The sequence below is a fragment of the Falco rusticolus genome, chromosome 2, assembly GCF_015220075.1.
Source record: "Falco rusticolus isolate bFalRus1 chromosome 2, bFalRus1.pri, whole genome shotgun sequence".
Classification (NCBI taxonomy): domain Eukaryota; kingdom Metazoa; phylum Chordata; class Aves; order Falconiformes; family Falconidae; genus Falco; species Falco rusticolus.
In genome coordinates, this window is record NC_051188.1 from 115,925,802 (window position 1) to 115,943,099 (window position 17,298).

Sequence of the window (17,298 nt, forward strand, 5' to 3'; positions counted from 1 at the left end):
AACCATGTGTACTGAGTATGATTTCAGTGTTTTAGGTTCATTAGTCTCACAGTGTGAACTTTAATAAAAAAGAATTTGACTAGATTAGATGCAATTACAGCAACTGGAGTTAAAATTGTGTACACGTACTTATTTATAAAAAAGGGGGATTATTTTAAAAGAATGCTTGGGTAAATGACAGAGAATAATGTGCATGGCTGGGACCAATTCTTTGTTTACAGAAAAGGAACTTTTAACCAGTGGTCACCTCACTCTCTAATTGGAAGAAAGTTTTGATAGTCCACCTTTATGAGCCATGATCCAAGCAAGGTTTATACTATATGTGTAGGCACAAAGGTAGCACCGTCATCTGAGAGGAGAGTATTCGACCATGCGTAATGCATGGGCATGGTATACAGATTGCTGAATCGGTGCCAAAAGTGTTGTATAGTTGAGTAGATCTGTCTTCTTTACACTTTATGGCTAGCGGTGATGTAATGGTCTCAACAGTACTAGGCACCTTGGCTTGGGCTGGGCAATGTGCCGTGCTGCATATTTAATCGAAAGGGAGGAAGGATCTACACACCACAGGGAAACCAGATTAATTTACCCTGTCAGGTTTGCATAACGGGGATCCCATTTACCCACAGGTCTTTTCAGCCACACTGACTCCTTGACTAAAATATGCCTTTTACCATTTTTTCCCTCTCTTTTTCCCACTCAACTTCCTTACAGTAACGGAAGGAATGCATCGGCCCTGACACTCCTGCAGAGTGGAAGGTCTCACAGCTGGGCGCAGAGTCCCACGTTCTTTGCCAGCTTTTATTTGCACTGAAGTGCAGCGCTGTGTAGTCCCGGCAAAAGGTCACGTGTGACATTGTGGGATCGAATCTGATCGTGAATCCTGATTACCAACAGAACTGCTGGCTACTGTTGCTTAAGGAACTTCTCTAAACCACCATGCAGCCTGTTCTCAGCTTCACTGCCAGCTAGTCTTCTCCATTCTTCTTTCTCCCACTCGGTTACGTTAGTGTGGAATTATAAAAGGTATTTCACTGTTAAAGCCAAGATTTTTTTTAAAGTAGATTTTGCTTACCTGCTGCCTGCATCTCCCAGCCACTGATGTTACAAGGGAAGTTTCTTAATGCTGTGGACCCAAATTTCCCATATACTCTACACGTGAAGGTCATTCTGGTTGGCAAGATGGCCTTTTGCTGCTTTGTAGCCTCTCTGTCTGCCTCTGTCTCTCTCTGCTGCTTAAAGCCACTATCCTAAAAAGATATTACATTTCTGCTAACAGCTAAATTCAACTCATAAAGCATGCCTGACTGGTGCCTTCTGTGGGGACTCGATAGCACTGTTGATCAAGGCCCTGATGGCAAGTAAAAGTGGAACTGTTCTCTCTTAGTTGCTCCTAAAAGACAGGGAAAAGAAAACAACACCCGTAAATATTGAAAGGATAATCAACTTGGAGGAACTGATCACTTCAAAGTGTAAAATATTGGAAAAAGCTTTTGTTTGGAAAAAAAAAAAAGTAATTTTTTTCACTTCAGCATGTCATCAAACACAGCTGATTGAGTAATGTTCAGTGGAACAGAAAGGTATGGGGGCTACCATATCCCTATCAAGCAGAAGACTTGTACGGAAACTGTTCTATGACTCTGTGATTTGGTACGAGTGTTACACAAACTGCTCGGTTCACATCTCACTTGAGGAAGGTCATGTCTTGGAACTTGAAATTTTGAGAATTACAGAGTTGAGATAGTTTAAACATCTCTAATTGCAAACATACACCATCACGGCATTTCGGTGTGAAGGTGGTATAACTGTCTAAGAACCAAAATATTGGTTTGCTTTTCAGAAGCTCCCTTCCTGTGATAAAGCCACTTCTTTCACCAAGCAGAACAGACTAAACCCAAAAAAATTAAAGTACCACATACTTTAAGTTACACATGTTTGAGACATAAAAGACAAAGCAGGATTAGATTTAGACTTCGTGAATGACCTGGAGTACACGATAAAAGTAATTTAGATGATAAATAGTGCAGTTACTCAACACTCGATATCACCAGTAATCATTTTAAAAATCACTCTGCTTCTCTGCACGGTTTTCCAAGTAGCAGTGTTTGCTTCTTCCCATAATTCAAATTCCTCTGGGAGATGCTGTCTTTACAGAAAGCAGTGATTAGCAACACTGTTAAAACAGGCCTGAAGTTCTGGAGGAGGGAGTAGTTAAGAAAAATGAGACTGTGTGAAATGGGAATTATGCACAGAGCCAACCGGGGCCTACAACAAGTGTCTGTTAAATGTGGGCAAATATGCAATATGTCTTTGTGTGCTGAGGCTTGTCAATATGTAAGCTGAAAAAACAGAATATTCACGTGTAAACATCCGTCACTCTTTGCAGAAAATATTTAGCACCCTGTTCATTTCAAAAGGAAAACCTCTTAACCCTGTGTTGATTGTGAGTGGAAGTCACCAAAATATGACTGTGTTAAAGACAGTGAAATTTTCCCTAATTTACGATTGAAGGTAAACCGTGATTACTTGCTTCAACTGGCTATTCCAAAGTGGGTCCTTCAGCTGTGGGCAGATCATATAGCCTGGTGCTGCCCTGCACATGGTACAGGCTGCCCAGTCCTGCTACACTGCAGGTCAATTTGCCTGCTGGAAGCTCCCAGTTAACAGAACTGGGAGCCTGGCTTGTGGGGCTGCCACTCCTCTGGGCATACAGAAACTCAGCTCAGAGCATTCAGCCAAACAGAGGAGTGGGGCCGGTGCCTTGCACACAGCATGGGAGAGAGAAGGTGGGAGCAGACTTGGCCCTTAGCTCGGCATAACAGCTTCCCAGGTTTCTGCTCTAATTTAGTAAAACTGCTCTCTGTTCCTTTTCCTTCTTCATCGTTTTGCCTAAACCCTCCCTTCTTTCGAAACAGTGGTTTTCCTCAGCTTCCAAAAGCTGCTTGCCTCCTAACTCACTAGCGTTAGCTAACAAGCAGGGAGTTTTGTAACTTATTATTGGGAGAAGGAAGAACTTGCTTAGCTGTAGGCACAGCTGGCAGCTTGTACAGCCATCCATGGGGGGCTGTAGATGGCAAAGCTATAGGATAACTGAGTGTTATTGCAGATCATACCCATAAATCACCTAATTCTTTCAGTTGTCTTTTCCTCGGGTGGAGGAAAACTACTTTCAGAAGCTTTGTTTGCATCATGTTCATACAAGGCTTTACTAGGATGCTATAATCTGTACTAGTATGTAGGTGATGAAGCTCTGAACTGCCAATAGGTGGTTGGATGGGTTTGGCTTAGTAGATAAAAGATTGCACGTAAAAGTGCTGAGCCCATAGCTGAGCAGCACCACATCCATATGACGATCCAGAGCCTTTGATTCCTAACATACTATTTGAAAGCATACACTTTATTTCTTCTTTTTCAACTTACAGGTCACCGCTATCTCAGTTAAACCTTGCTTTGGATTTTTTTTTTTTTTTTTTTTTTTTTTTTTCTCCCACCTCCCTTCAGCTCCTGGCTGTTTTGCTAGCTCAGTGATTCTGCAATTTATTTTCTAGTGAGAAAGCATGGATTCATAAATATGGGCCAGAAATGAATTAGACAGAAATAATATGACAGCTTTTGATACGCTTTTCACTTGGAGAAACCTTTAAAAGGAAAGATATAGACAGAAAGAAAATAAGCAGAAGACACCACCCATGCTTCCCCTGGAAGGCTATACAGGAATGCTGTTTTACAGAACAAGCCCATGAAACTCTCCAGCAAGACTAAAGGAAAAAACAGCCCCAGTCAAACACAAGCAAAGCAATAACTTCCCAGTGTCCTCTGGCAACTACAAGCTCACTCAGAAATCACTTTACAAAAAGTATTACCTGCACAGTGCACAGAAAATGGTGATGGTAATAGGCTCTGATGTGCTTTGTTGTTGGTTACTGAAATGGTGGCTCCACTTCAAGGCAGCTTTTTAAAAGTTTACCATGCTAACTGTACCCTTTCCCCTCAGTCTGCTCACCTTCAGGTAACTCCTTCCCAAAGCTTTGCTCACCTTATTTCAGTCTTTCCCAGTTCAGGCCCTTGGCAAATTGGAGCTCTTCCATACAGCTAATGTGAAGTCACTCTGATCCTCAGATGGATTTGGGTCAGCTGTTGGCACCCGTGGAACGTTACCCTTATACTGCCATGGGAGAACAGTTACAAATATGCTTACATTTTATTTTAATATTATTAAATAGTAGAAGCTCTTTACTTAATGACCTGTGTTTGAGGAAGAAAGGGGTGCTCTGCATGTGTATGCATGCAACACCACAAGGTATTAATTTGCCAAGGGCTAAAACACAGAGGTGAGTATTGAGGTGTGTGGGATTTATCAGAGCAGCAGGCTGTGCAGCACCTTGGCCTTGTTGGTTTTGGCCTGTGGTAGTCATCTGCTGTATGGGACTAGACACAATAAAATCCCCATGCCTACCGTAGCCATGTATAATGAACAGAAGATAAACAAAAGTGACTTCTTGTTAGCTTTTGGTAAGACCGCTCTTGCTGTCCATTCTCTGGAGCAACAATAATTCCTTTTCTATTTGGTGATGAAATTTAATCTTTGCAATTTAACAGTTGCCGTCTGCTCATGATTCCTTAGTTGCAGAAGCAGAATTATCTCACTATGGGACCCTTCTGTCTTTTTTCAGGAATAATGAATCACATTAATTCCAGGTGTATCTCTGTTTGCTGGTGGGCTTGCACCGAGGAAAAAATTTCGCCAACTGGAAACATCTGTCTTATTGCATACAGAAGGCCTGCCACTGCACAGAAAGAAGAAAAACAATTGAAAACTATAGATTGTCAATGCCTTTCAGGCTTAAGTGGCAGAAACGAGTGCCGTTTCCTACATGTATTTTGTTAGGGTGTCTTTTCTGGTTTTTCCTAGGGACTGGATGAAAAATTAACATAGATCTTTTCTTTCAAATGATTGACAGGAATGTGAGGTTAGACAAGTCTATTTAGAGACAGCCATAACCTCAGCATAAGGGATCTTGGAAAATGTACTGACTTTGTAGTGATACGTACCTCCCTCTCCCCTGACTACCATCCTATTCCAGTCTGTGCTGTCAGAATAAAGAACTATCAAAATATCAAGGTTCAAAATAAAACTCTGAAAATTCTTATGAAGAATGAAAGCATTGTACTTCAAAATTCTGGACTGAGGAGAGTACAATATGTGCACAGTGAAATGTCTGGAGGAAAAAATATAAAGCAAACCCTAGTATTAAAACAAAGCAAGCTGTAAGGAACACTGTGTATCGTTATCTGTAATCTAATAACCACAGTGAACTGATTTACAGCGCCATGTACAAACCTAAATGTTAAGCAGGAAAGATATGGGAGGAGGGAGAGGGCCATGACTGAAGACAACTACAAATTACATCATCACTCACAGTGATGAAGGTGACAGGGAACAGTCAAAACCTCGAAAGAGTAAGAACAGCAAGGCACGCTTCGTACTTGCTATCCCAGTATTTCTGCTAGGGCAGGATTTGGCAGTCTCAGGGACCAGAAAGTGGAGAGAAAAGAAATGGTGTGCAGAAAGATCTTACGTAAATGGATGAATTCATCCGAGGCCAACCTTTTGCTTGAAAGCAACGGGAAGAGCAGAACACTTAGAATGGATCCAGCTCAGTCAGAGGCATGTAAAATGTAATGAAACTTTTCCACAATAAATATTTAATCAGTTTTAAGGGAATATAAACCTTGTGCTTGCAACTGTCACTGACCTATGCATCACTTGCTACAAACAGAAACCAGCATCTCAGCGTGGAAACGCTTCCTCTTCATTGATTTCACTCTGAGCCAAAAGCATTTGGTACCAATGACTCTAAGCTTACCCAGACTGCTGAACCACCACTTAGGTGATTTCTGGTCTGTCCGTGGAGATTAGCTGATACACAATAGCAGGAGCTTTTTTCGCAAATTCGTTGTCAGCTTCTAGAATATTGCAGCTCAAAGTAATCTACCGTATCTGCAGTTTGTGTATGCACTAATGTGTACATTCAGGAACACAATATTTCTTTGGCTCAGTCCTTTAATGTGATACTGTGTTGGTCTACTATGATATTTTAGTTGGAAAAATGGTAATTCTACTTATTCCTCAAAGACTATTCAATTACTGAAGAGATCTGCATAATATATCCTTACATTTCCTGATATATACTAAACCAAATTTATGTTTTGTTAAATATTGACTCTTAAGTGATATGAGCATACATAGGGCTTTTCCTTTCCTTTTTTTTTTTTTTAATAATTGATTTAGCTGGAGTAGAAATCCAGAATACATATGACAATTTTTAGTATCTAGTAAGACCAGATGACATATTAGTAAATACTTAACAATATTCTATGAATCAATGAAAATATTTCATATGTAGCATTGGAAATTGTATACATTCTGAATTCGCATATTTATGCCTTGGATGAAAATGGAGGAAAACAGTGGACAAAGGAATTAGTTGTACCCAATGCCCCACTGGTACTGAAACTGCATGAAATCTGAAAAATATCTGCCTTTTACTACATTATAAAGGGAAATTATCAAGCCAAATAAATAAATAAATAAATAAATGACGAATGTCTGTTACAAGGCTGTGTTCAGTTTCATATCCTACATTTGTCTAGTTCATCAGTGCCTTTTCAGACATCTAGGTTCTTCATCACCGTACTCATCACTGTAATGACCGTCCAATAGCAAGCTGTCATAATCTTTGGATAAAATTGACATGTTTGGTGGTGTTTTTTTTCAAACAAAAAGGGCAAGAATTGTGTTATCAAGGGATTAAAAAGCCCAGATGACAGATATTTGACTCATTAGCTGCTGAGAAATTTTACCGAATGTTGGGAATTTATGAGAAGGATAAGCAAAGCTTCTGAAAATTGTTGAAAAGCATCTGAGATACTCAAAAAAACATAGTGTTTAGATACCTGGAGGAATGATAAGGCAGAGAATGCTTATTATGTATCGACCTGTATTCTATTTAATTCTTCATTACTGTAAAGAACAAAGGAAATCTATTGCTATATAAAACCTAATTCATACTACCAGGAAGTAGAGAAGAAAACAGAGAAGTGACTGATCATTCTCAAATTCCATTTTTGCATTGGGATTATTAATGAATGAACTTTTTTCCAATGTAGCATATTGTTCAAGTAGCTTGAAATCTTTATAGTTTTTGACCTGTCTTGTTTTCTGTCAAATAAAAATAAATAACATTAAATACTTCATATAGCACGAAGTGTATATAACCAAGTAGCAATAAGTGACTGTATTTCTGAAGTTCAAAAATATGACTATTAAAGAAACAACAGGAGTATGGCATAGCAGGTTTGTACAAAAATGTCTTTAGAAATAAACACTGCTTCAGACAATGCTTATTTTCTAATATAAATCACATTATTTTGGTAATCAGCAGATAAAATCGTTGAGGCTGCTCAAAATAAAGATGGTGTTCATTTAAATATATGAATAAAGGCACTTCAGCATAAAATTTAGCTCTTCAGCTTAACGTGTTCACTATGGAAGTAAATTGATCTGAATGTCTGGAATACCCTATTGTCCTGTGTCTTTTATTTAATGACTTTTTAAAATGGGAACTAAGACTTAAGTGTTGAGTTCCTTTTTTTGGTGGCTTTTCGTTTTACACAGGTTCTCAGATTTTCACAGAACAAAGAATACTGAAGGACTTAGTCCATAGATTCTTGGTCTGTGTACTTATTAAATAGAATGCACTCAACGGTAAGTAATTAGATATCAGTTAGCAACAAATTTCTGTCTCCATTTTCAACTGTATCAAGATACATTCTACTGTATTACTTCTGCATGAAAATCTGAACTCAGTTAAATCCCTGATTGCAGTACAGCTTCGACAGGCGCATATGCACATACACATATAGGCTGCCCTATATCCTGTCTTAGGATACCATAATCTTGTCCCATGTAATGAGTCTGTCTGCTGACACAAGTTAATTTTCTTAAACATAAAGCAGCCAGACTGTCTGTGGTGCTGGTAATCTAGGCATATGTTAGTTTTACAGAAGTCTGTTAATAACAGAAATCGTTGAGCATACTCTATTCATAGACTTTTATGCAATCGCTATCTTAATTGGATCAAAATAACGAGTAGCTTTTCTATAAACTTGTGACGAGAGATCTTACTTAGCAATCAGGACCTGTCATAACAGTCACAATATCAGAACCCTACATGAGAAAATGTATTTAAACACATTCTGGTGGATCAATAAGTTAATTCCACTCAGTAGTTGCCCTTCCCAAACTGCTTTCAAATGACTGCGTTGTTTAAGTTCAATTTCAGTAACTACTGCCTCGTTAAATAGCACTTCTTCAGTGACATGCATGAACTGAACTCCACAGTACTACCATCTGCAATGGCTTCCCATGGATTCTTTTGTTGCACGGTCTTAGAAGGTTTCCATAAAAAGAGGTTTCTTGATTTCTGCATGAAAATCTGACATCTAGAGTATGAGGCTATAATGAGATGTAAATAGAATGGGCCAAATAACATCAATGCTGTTTATGTACCCTCCTGTTTATTAGAAGCATGATTATGTAAGCAGCGATGCTAACACGTAATTTCTACTTATCCAGTAGTCCATCAGCTTGGACACAACTTTGGATTTGGGAGTGGTAGTCTTCAAAGGCTTAGAAACATTCAGAGAAATTGGCCACTTAGTGCGTTAATGTTTCTGTTACATGATTATTAAAAGCAATAAAACCGATCCCTATCAACTTCACTTCCACAAAAGGTGGTACAACAGGAGAGTGTGCAATGAGGAAACCAGTTTCAGGCACCCTAACACTAAAACAGCTTGGTCTTGTTCACACTTTTTATTCCAGTAGGTAACTTTTATCATTTGATTACAATATGGGCTGCTTGACAGGCTATGAATATGCCTGTGTTTATAGAGCTCCAATGGGTATCAGTCATTATTGACACCATCTGTTTACTGCGGTGCTAACATTTCCAATCTGTTCTGGTTAAAGGTAAATGCTGAAGAGGCATTCAAGCAGCTCTGCTGGATGAAAGAAATTTTGCCCAGATAGATTTTTTTTTTTTCATTTTGCTTCCTTTCATATATTTTCTGCAAACATGCAAGGTTGCTGTGCACTTGAAGGTGAAATAACTTCTCGATGAAATGGAACAGGAGGGTCTATTAATTTTTGCCACAAAGACTTTATGTTTGACTTCCTATAATCAAAGGTGTCACACTCGCTGGAATAAAAATATATATTGCAGTGTCCCACCGTGTCGACAGTTATATTTTCTTCATGAGAAATCAGAAATGAAATTTCATGGGAAATGAAACTTGAATGCAAAATGTGATCCTTATTTCTATAGTGTGTTAATTATTAGCTGATAGAGTTTATGAGGAAGTACATGTGAATAGCTTATTGAAAGGAGAAAGAGGAAAGGGAAGAGTACAAGGGATTAGCCAATTATGATACATGATAATATTCAAACTAATGTTGTGTGTTACTGTTCTATGATACATGAGCAATAATCACCTGAACTGCTTTGAATCATTTACCAGCTCTCTCTAATTTATAGCTCAAGCTTTATGAAACTTCCAAAGTTAGAAAAAAGCAGGCTGAAACTGTAAGCACAGCAGGCTTTTCCAATGGTTCCTTTGTTACACTATGTAATAATGAAAAAAATGCATATGAGCACGTAGTAATGTGTTTGCCAAAATAAGATGGAGATCTTAATTTCCTCTGTGTTCCTGGATTTTATTTTGTTTTTCACATAACTCTAAATGGCAGAAATTCCATTTGTTAGCTGACAATTGGTTAATGAGTGCACATACTTTATTTCCTTTTTTCTTTATAGTAGTGTCACTGAAATGCCTCAGAAAAAGGACTGGAGCTTGCAGAGTTCTGGATGATAAACATACCCTGTTTGGATGAGTCAGAAGGATGATCTATCTTTTCAATTGCAGTGTAGAATAAAGATGTGCAAGATTGGGTAAGCATTGAAAGCCTTTTGGACATGGTAGCACACAGCTTTACACAAGATAATTTTGTTTGTAACAAAGTACGTACGATATAGGATGCCAGAGATCAGCTCTAAGCTTGATCAATCGCTTGATCAACTGCTTTGCACACTAAAATCATTCACGGACACTCTGATGAGCAAGTTTCAAAGAGTCACGAAGTGTTCAATGCTCACTAAGCATTCTAAAAAACACTTTTCAGAGTCATATTTCAAAGAAGTAATATTTCTATTGCTACTTCCAGTATAATTAGTGTAGCATGCTATTTATTTTTTAATGTAGCTTTAGATGATAGCTCTAAATTTTACTTTGACACACTTTCACTCATTTTTATTAACATTATTTGCTACGCTACTCCTATTTTCTGGCTTTGTAGTCCTTTTGCAAACAAAACTTACTCTCTTTACTCAAAGCCAAAAGGCAGAGCTGTTCCTCAGCACATTTGTGTAGCAAAATCAACATGCCTTCAGGTTTTTTTCACTGCTGAAGATATTTAGGAGAATTAGACTGAAATGCATTCAATTGAGCTCCATCTAGAACATCCTGAATGCACCAGAACCCAAATATAACCTGTGAATTGCCAAGACAATAGTGTTTATAAAGGTAATGTCATTATTTTTATTCCCTGTTTTTGATGACTCAGATATTTAATGGCATGCTGTTGTTCAAAATCATGTTCTGAAAGAAAATGAATTACCGTACTTAGCATGGACCCAAAAAAGACCACACAAAAATTGACACACTCATTTGAGTCTCCCATACACAGTACATTTCATCTTTGTTTTAGTTTTCTTTCTCAAAAAGCTATAAGGATAAATAGAAAAAAGTTTTTTTGGAAAATGTTTCCTGTCATCAAAATCAGTGCCCATTATTAAATACTAAAATGTATAATGCTTACTGCAAGAACAATAGAAATTCAGTATCTATAGTGCTTTAAAAATATTCTGTCATCCTATCAAAAATGAAGCAATGTTAAGCAACTAGCAGAGCCCAAAGTTGTAATATTAAATAAAAGAAAAAAATAAATGGGTTTCCAGATTAATTTCAGAAATTTTACTGGCATTTGGTAATTATGGAAAATATGGTCAGAAGTATATTAAACAGAAGGTAATATAAATGGAGCAAAGCTGGAAATATTGCAAGTGGATGTAAGCCAACTGTTTCAGCTGCTAGAATAAAATAAATTTAGTAGTTCAAAATAATTACTGCTCTTTGTTTCTCAAAAGTGTCCAGGAGAAACCATGATTTACAGGAGTTTAGGGAAATTTAGAGTCACCAAAAAATAATGCTACAAAGAGTTGAAACGCCTATTTTCCTACTCTAACTCTGTCCCTGACACAGGGTATGGTTTTAGTCAAGTCATTTACATTTTCTTGGGCTCGTCTCTAGTTTTATTTGATGCAAAAGGAAATTACATCTGTTTACTCTGTAGAAGTTCCCCAGTGAAGGCATATGCGCTCTCAGCAAAACTGAAAAATGCTGTGACAAACAGTTAAGATCTTGAGCTGTGATTCTGGGCATTTGATTTTTAGATCTATCTTTACCTGTATCTCTTAATGCCAGTTTGGTTATTTCACCTCTTTTAGCTTTATTTTCTCCTACCATTTGGCTCTGTAATTGGTTTTTGCCATCCTCAAAAGCTTTGCGGTTACTACTATAAGAACCAGTGCAGAAGGGAAGAATATAGGGAAACCTAGTGATGACTGCTGCATGCAGGCAGTGCTTCAATCTTGCCACATAGAACACACGAGAATATCTGCATTTACAGCGGGGCTCCAGGAGCACCCCTTGCTGGGGATAGGTACACCTGACTGTGGAGGTACTGTTCTGGAAAAAGGAGGGTTTTCCTTCCTGCCTTTCTTCCTCTTCCCTTCTAGGCTGATGAATGAAATTAGCCAATATTAGCAAAACTTTCTCCTTCAACCGTTTAAACTAATGCAGCTCGTGTTCATTGAAATGTGCTGGAGAATGCTCACATAACCTCCTGGATCTGCTGCGGTGGTGACCGCACGGAAAGGAACGAGGGGCAAGATCCTCGCTGAGAAAGGGCTGACTGTCAGCAAACAGCTGTGGCTGGGGGAAGATGTGTGTCCGTGACCTCAGCTAAATGGAACCGGGCAAAAAGCCTGCACTGTGTCTTAAAACTGTTCAGCAGCTCGCTCTAGGGCACTTTCATTTTGCTGGGCAGCCTGTTAGAAGCAGATTTAAGAGTCCAAAGCTGTAGTTCATTTTATATTTTTCTACTGTCTCTTATTAAAGTCACCTTGCCTCTGCTTGACATACTGATGAAATTAAATGTGTGTGTCCAGAACAGGATATGCCACTTACCTAATTAAGGTAAATTAAGGAAAAGATTGTCTTAAAAAGACCATCTTTGAGAGGCTGAGAGTTGTCAAATGTAGCACCTGCAGTAAATACAAAGAGATGTCATTTTTTTCTGTCGATACAGTCTCAGTTTATCTCTTTCTCTTACAGTTTTATTACCATTCTTTCTTCATGCTAAGGTATTTTATGTCACTGAGACAAAATTTGGCACCTTCCTCCAAACAACTGCTCAAATTGGATGCCGTTCTATCCTTCCAAGCATTGTAAAAAATATTAGATGGTTTGCCATATCCAAATTTCTTTGGCACAAAGCCCAAAGATATGCAAACAGGTCATCTCTTTAGATACTCATCTATCTTGGAAAGCTGTTGAAGTTATTTGTGGAACAGCACATTTTTGCAGAATAGATACACACCCTATTTAATTGAGCAGAGCTGTAAGTACATGCAGCCAGGCTGGCTTTCCCTGCAGATGCCTGTACTGTGTACAGTATTGCACTCTGTGGACATGCAAATTTTTTTCACAGCTGCTCAAACATTGCCTTGAAGCATCAAAATGATCTGGGAAATTAAGTTATAATAAAAAATAACTTACATTCATTAAAGGTCTGTATCCTTTAATATTTTGAATTCTCATATCTAAGGCTAAATTTGATAGGAGTGCAAAGCTGAAAATCCAAATTTTAAAATAAAGACTTTTAAAAAAAAATTAAAAGCACATTACAACCATTATCTTGATTTAAAAAAATGGGGGAATGAAATAGAAGTTTACTGAGGGAAAGAGCAGCAAACCTGGTAATCTGAGGAAAGCCTACTTTCTTCTTTTTCATGTTACTTCCTGCATTATTTATCCGCATCACTTTTTTAAACACAAGCATCAATAAGCAAATCAGATAGCACAGTAGGAATCTATGACCTGCAATTCAGATGAGCTACGCTCAGACACTGCTATTAGGTCTAAGTGGTGTGACTAAGCCTGATAGTGATCACCGTGACACCATATTCTGAAGCTTCTTAATGCAAGCATTCCAAGTGTTTTCAAGCAATGAGTCCTGGAAACTCACCACCACTTTAAACCACGAGTTTGGTGGCCACTAAACTCACTTTAGCAGCAGACCAAGAACAGGCTGACCAAGACTTCCATAAAAAATGTGCGTCAAATGACTAGAAACCAGGTCTTAGCTCAAACTAGCGATATATTCTGATTTTTCTGTTTGGTTGTTTGTTTTGTTTTTTTTTTTTTTTTTCTTTTCTGTGGAAGTAGTAAAATGCAGCTGCTCTGTCAGTGCTCATAAAGAACAAAATTGCTGTATATGCAATGAAATAGGTAATCTAGAATTTTAAAGATATCACCAGATCTATAGGACTAAACTGTCTTTCTCAAGGAAAATATCAGTATCTTTTTTTTCCACTAAATAAAGTCTACTCTTATCTGATAGAAAATCTGCCAACATTTAGTATTCTGTGTTTCTTTTTTTGTTGAAATGACCTATTATCAGTTTGCTGAAGTATTTATAAGCATCTAAACTGTCCCACCCTCTACTAGTTATCCCAACTGAGAAGCCACATACTGAGCAGACACGAAGAACGTGGCCACCAGTTGTCATCTTTCCCGATGCAAAGCCCTATTGATTGAGTAGTCTCAGAGTCAGAAAGGCTTGTGATCCCATTGCTTCAGATTATTTTGAGGTTTTGCACAGAACTAAGGAAAAAAAAATAAAAAAAGGAAGCTGAGGGGGAGGCGAAGAAAAAGAGCTTCTACTGATGGCAGTCTTCCAGTTGTAATCTGAAGAAGACAGCTTGTGCCTGTCTTCATTACCCAGGTGGAAAACAGTGCTGTCTTCACTGGCCCAAGTCGAAGCTCGCTGAAGAGGAGAGCTGAACAGAAACTCAAGATTTCAAAAAGATGTCAGTAAAACAACAAATGACCATTATGTTCCCCTTTAAGTTCTCCACTGGAAATTAAAAGAGGGATTGAATAGAGCCATTGCACATTAGATTACAGTACTACAGTTGCCATAGTAATAAACTTGCTCAACTACTACACATTAATTTATATATATTAGGAACACTATACAGTAGCTTATTCTGTCTTAAAATCACACTTGTTTAGACGCTTGCCTCATTTTCCTTCCTGGAAATTTGTGGTCAGCAATTGATGTGCTATTTACGATATCCACATTGTAACTGTAATTTCTCTCCAAGGAGTGATACCAGAACCTAGTGACAACGGATAGCATAACTGCAAGGTTTTATGTTCTCCAGTACAAACCTACTGTGCAAGAGACATTTTGCTACTTTTTAACTTTGAGCATTTTCCCCTTTTTATTATTGTTATTATAATTTTTTTGATGTGACAATTTTACATCACAGTGAATTCCTCCTCCATCTTACACTGTCTGCAGTGTAGTCTATGGTGCGGCACAGACACACGTCTATTGATTTCACTTTGCACAATAGCTACCACATCATAACAGTTCAGCTGAAACTAATGGAACTGATTAAGCTACAGGGACCTCCATGTCAGAGACTCACAGATTTTCAGTTGTAAAGATCTATCAGTCCATCTGTTTTATCTTCCCGTCAGAGCAAGACTTTTCCATGCAGTATATCTTTTGTTTGCTTCAAAAAATTGCTTCAAATTGTGCTAAAAGATTGAGGGGTTCACAATTTGCCCCAGCAAACTGCTCCGCAGCATAATAAATCTCATTGACGTGGATCTTTACCTGCATTCAGCAATATTGGACTTTTTTAAGGACATGCCATTTTTCCATTTACAACCTCTTGTTCTGCCTGAAGAAAGCCCTCCCCTTCACTACTGAGCTTTCAACATTAGCAGACAGCCTTGTCTTGCTGCACGTCTCCCATCAAGTCAAGAAGCAGCTCTGTTTTGGTCGGCCTCCACAGAAGGTCTTTTCAAACTGAAATTAGACAGTTTTACACGTAAGAGGCAATTAGCCCAGCCACTACAGACATGTTTTAATGGAAACTGAGTGGACTTCCACAGTGTTTCATCAAGACATCGCACGGCTGCCAGTTTTCCTTGTACTTCCAGTCCCTTAGGAACCATTGCACGGATCATTGCATTAGATGCTTTTGGAGATATACCAACCAGTATCTCATCGTTACAAAATCTAGATGCTAAAGAGCCATAACTCCATGCCTTTTGTAACATTTGATCAAAACTCAAGGATGGGAAGGAAGAGAGATGGCTTGTGGAGAGCAGAAACATTTGAATGGGCATTCCTAGTGATAGAGAAGTCCCCAGAACTAGAAATGAAGCTTGCTGCTTCAGAAGAGACCTGCAGCAAGGAAGGAGCCTGCAAGCCATAACACTTCTTCAGAGATGAAAGGAGGTGATGGAGTGCTCAGCTGCAGCTCTGCTGAATTCTGCCCAGCAGATTGTAAATTTTCTTTGCTTTTGAATTTGTAACTGAACATGAACAGAGCTGGTTGACCCTGTTTTCCAGTTTAGGCATAAAAGTTGTGTGCATTTCTGATTCTACTGCAGAACAAGTGCAGCTGTGATGAGTGACCTGAAATAAGACGAGTGACAATAACCAACTAGAAAAGAAGTTACTGCATTATAGGCTTTAGTAACAGCAAAAGAAAGGACATTGCAGATTTAAGTCAGTCCCTTAGTCTGAATTTCTTAGCTATATAAACTGCAGTACACTTCTCAGAAGAAAAGACTGATTATTGAAGAAAAACAGCTTAAGAGACATTTACGCTACTCCCGTTTCTATGGCTTATTTCTGATCTCCGGTTTTTATAATTTGGCTAATGTAACTCTGACATTAATTTCTGAGAAAGACATCTTGAATGATTGTGTCAGCAAACATGGACCGCTTCCTTGTGAGATATGGCCAAAAAGATGTTTCCAACATCTGCTTATGAAAACTGAACCGCTCTGGTTATTGGTGTTGAAAGAGGCCATTCTCTGTATGGGATTTTATTATACTTTTGGTGCATTCTATTATAATTCATAACTTCAGCACTAACAAAGTTGAAGTATCTGTCCTGATGATTTATAGGAGACTCCAAACCACATCTTTTGATTCTCAACAGCCTACTACCTTTTTCCGTGGGTTTTACTACTTGATTTACCACACTCTAGCTCCAGGAAATGTGGGTTCTGCGTGAGTATACTGCCCAGCCTGCTTTAGCTTTGAAAATAAATTGTTCTATTTGGATTGCTTTAAACCAAAATTTTTGGTAGTTTTAAAACTCACAGTTTCGTAAGAAAAATAAAAAGTGCTCCATTTCTGATACCCTCGAGATCAAGACTAACAAAATATAACAAGAGCCTGATAAAAATGTACCCAATATCCATTATAGAAGTAATGGTTTTGATCAATAATGAGATTGTTCTTTTCCCTGGTTCATTCTAAATGTTGTTCCCGGTCTGTGGGATTTTTTTGCAAGGATATATAATTCTCTACCTACCGCCTGTTTGCTGCTGGAGCTAGGGAAACCTAACGGATGGGGGAGAAACAGGAATTTGTGCTAAGCACCTTTAGTACCACTGCTGTTGTTACCATGCCCTTCTGAGCTCAGCGGGCTCAGTCTTCTGCTTCAAAACTTCTCGGTAAAAGTAGCTTCTTTCTTGCAAAGTCCTTCCCAAGGCAGAACAGCAACTAGCCAAGGGACTGGGCCCCAGCATCCCGCTATCCCAAGGCACGGCTGCCCCTGCTTTGGTTTCACCTCACATACACACATGTGCATCTTAAATGGGAAAAGGCAAACATAATTCAGCATAAGGATCATTTGACCTGATGTTTACAACTTAAAAGGAAAAATAAAAGCAAGGCAAATCCTTTGGTGTTTGAGGTTATTGTAGGGGATACCTAGAAGTCACTCCAGGAATAATGTGGCAAAGTCTCACAGTTAGATTATTCCGTATCTGCTGGAATTTATTGCATCTCACATGCTT

The 17,298-nt window shown here is 38.4% G+C and overlaps 1 long non-coding RNA gene across 1 annotated transcript; it reads right to left on the reverse strand.

Moving 5' to 3' along the window:
* Positions 1 to 3,958: 3,958 nt before the first annotated feature.
* LOC119143471 lies at positions 3,959 to 14,049 on the reverse strand. The gene is made up of 3 exons (XR_005102717.1): positions 13,937 to 14,049; positions 12,370 to 12,446; positions 3,959 to 4,165 (listed from the first exon to the last, which is right to left on the reverse strand). It is a non-coding gene; the product is annotated as an uncharacterized LOC119143471 (long non-coding RNA).
* Positions 14,050 to 17,298: the final 3,249 nt, after the last annotated feature.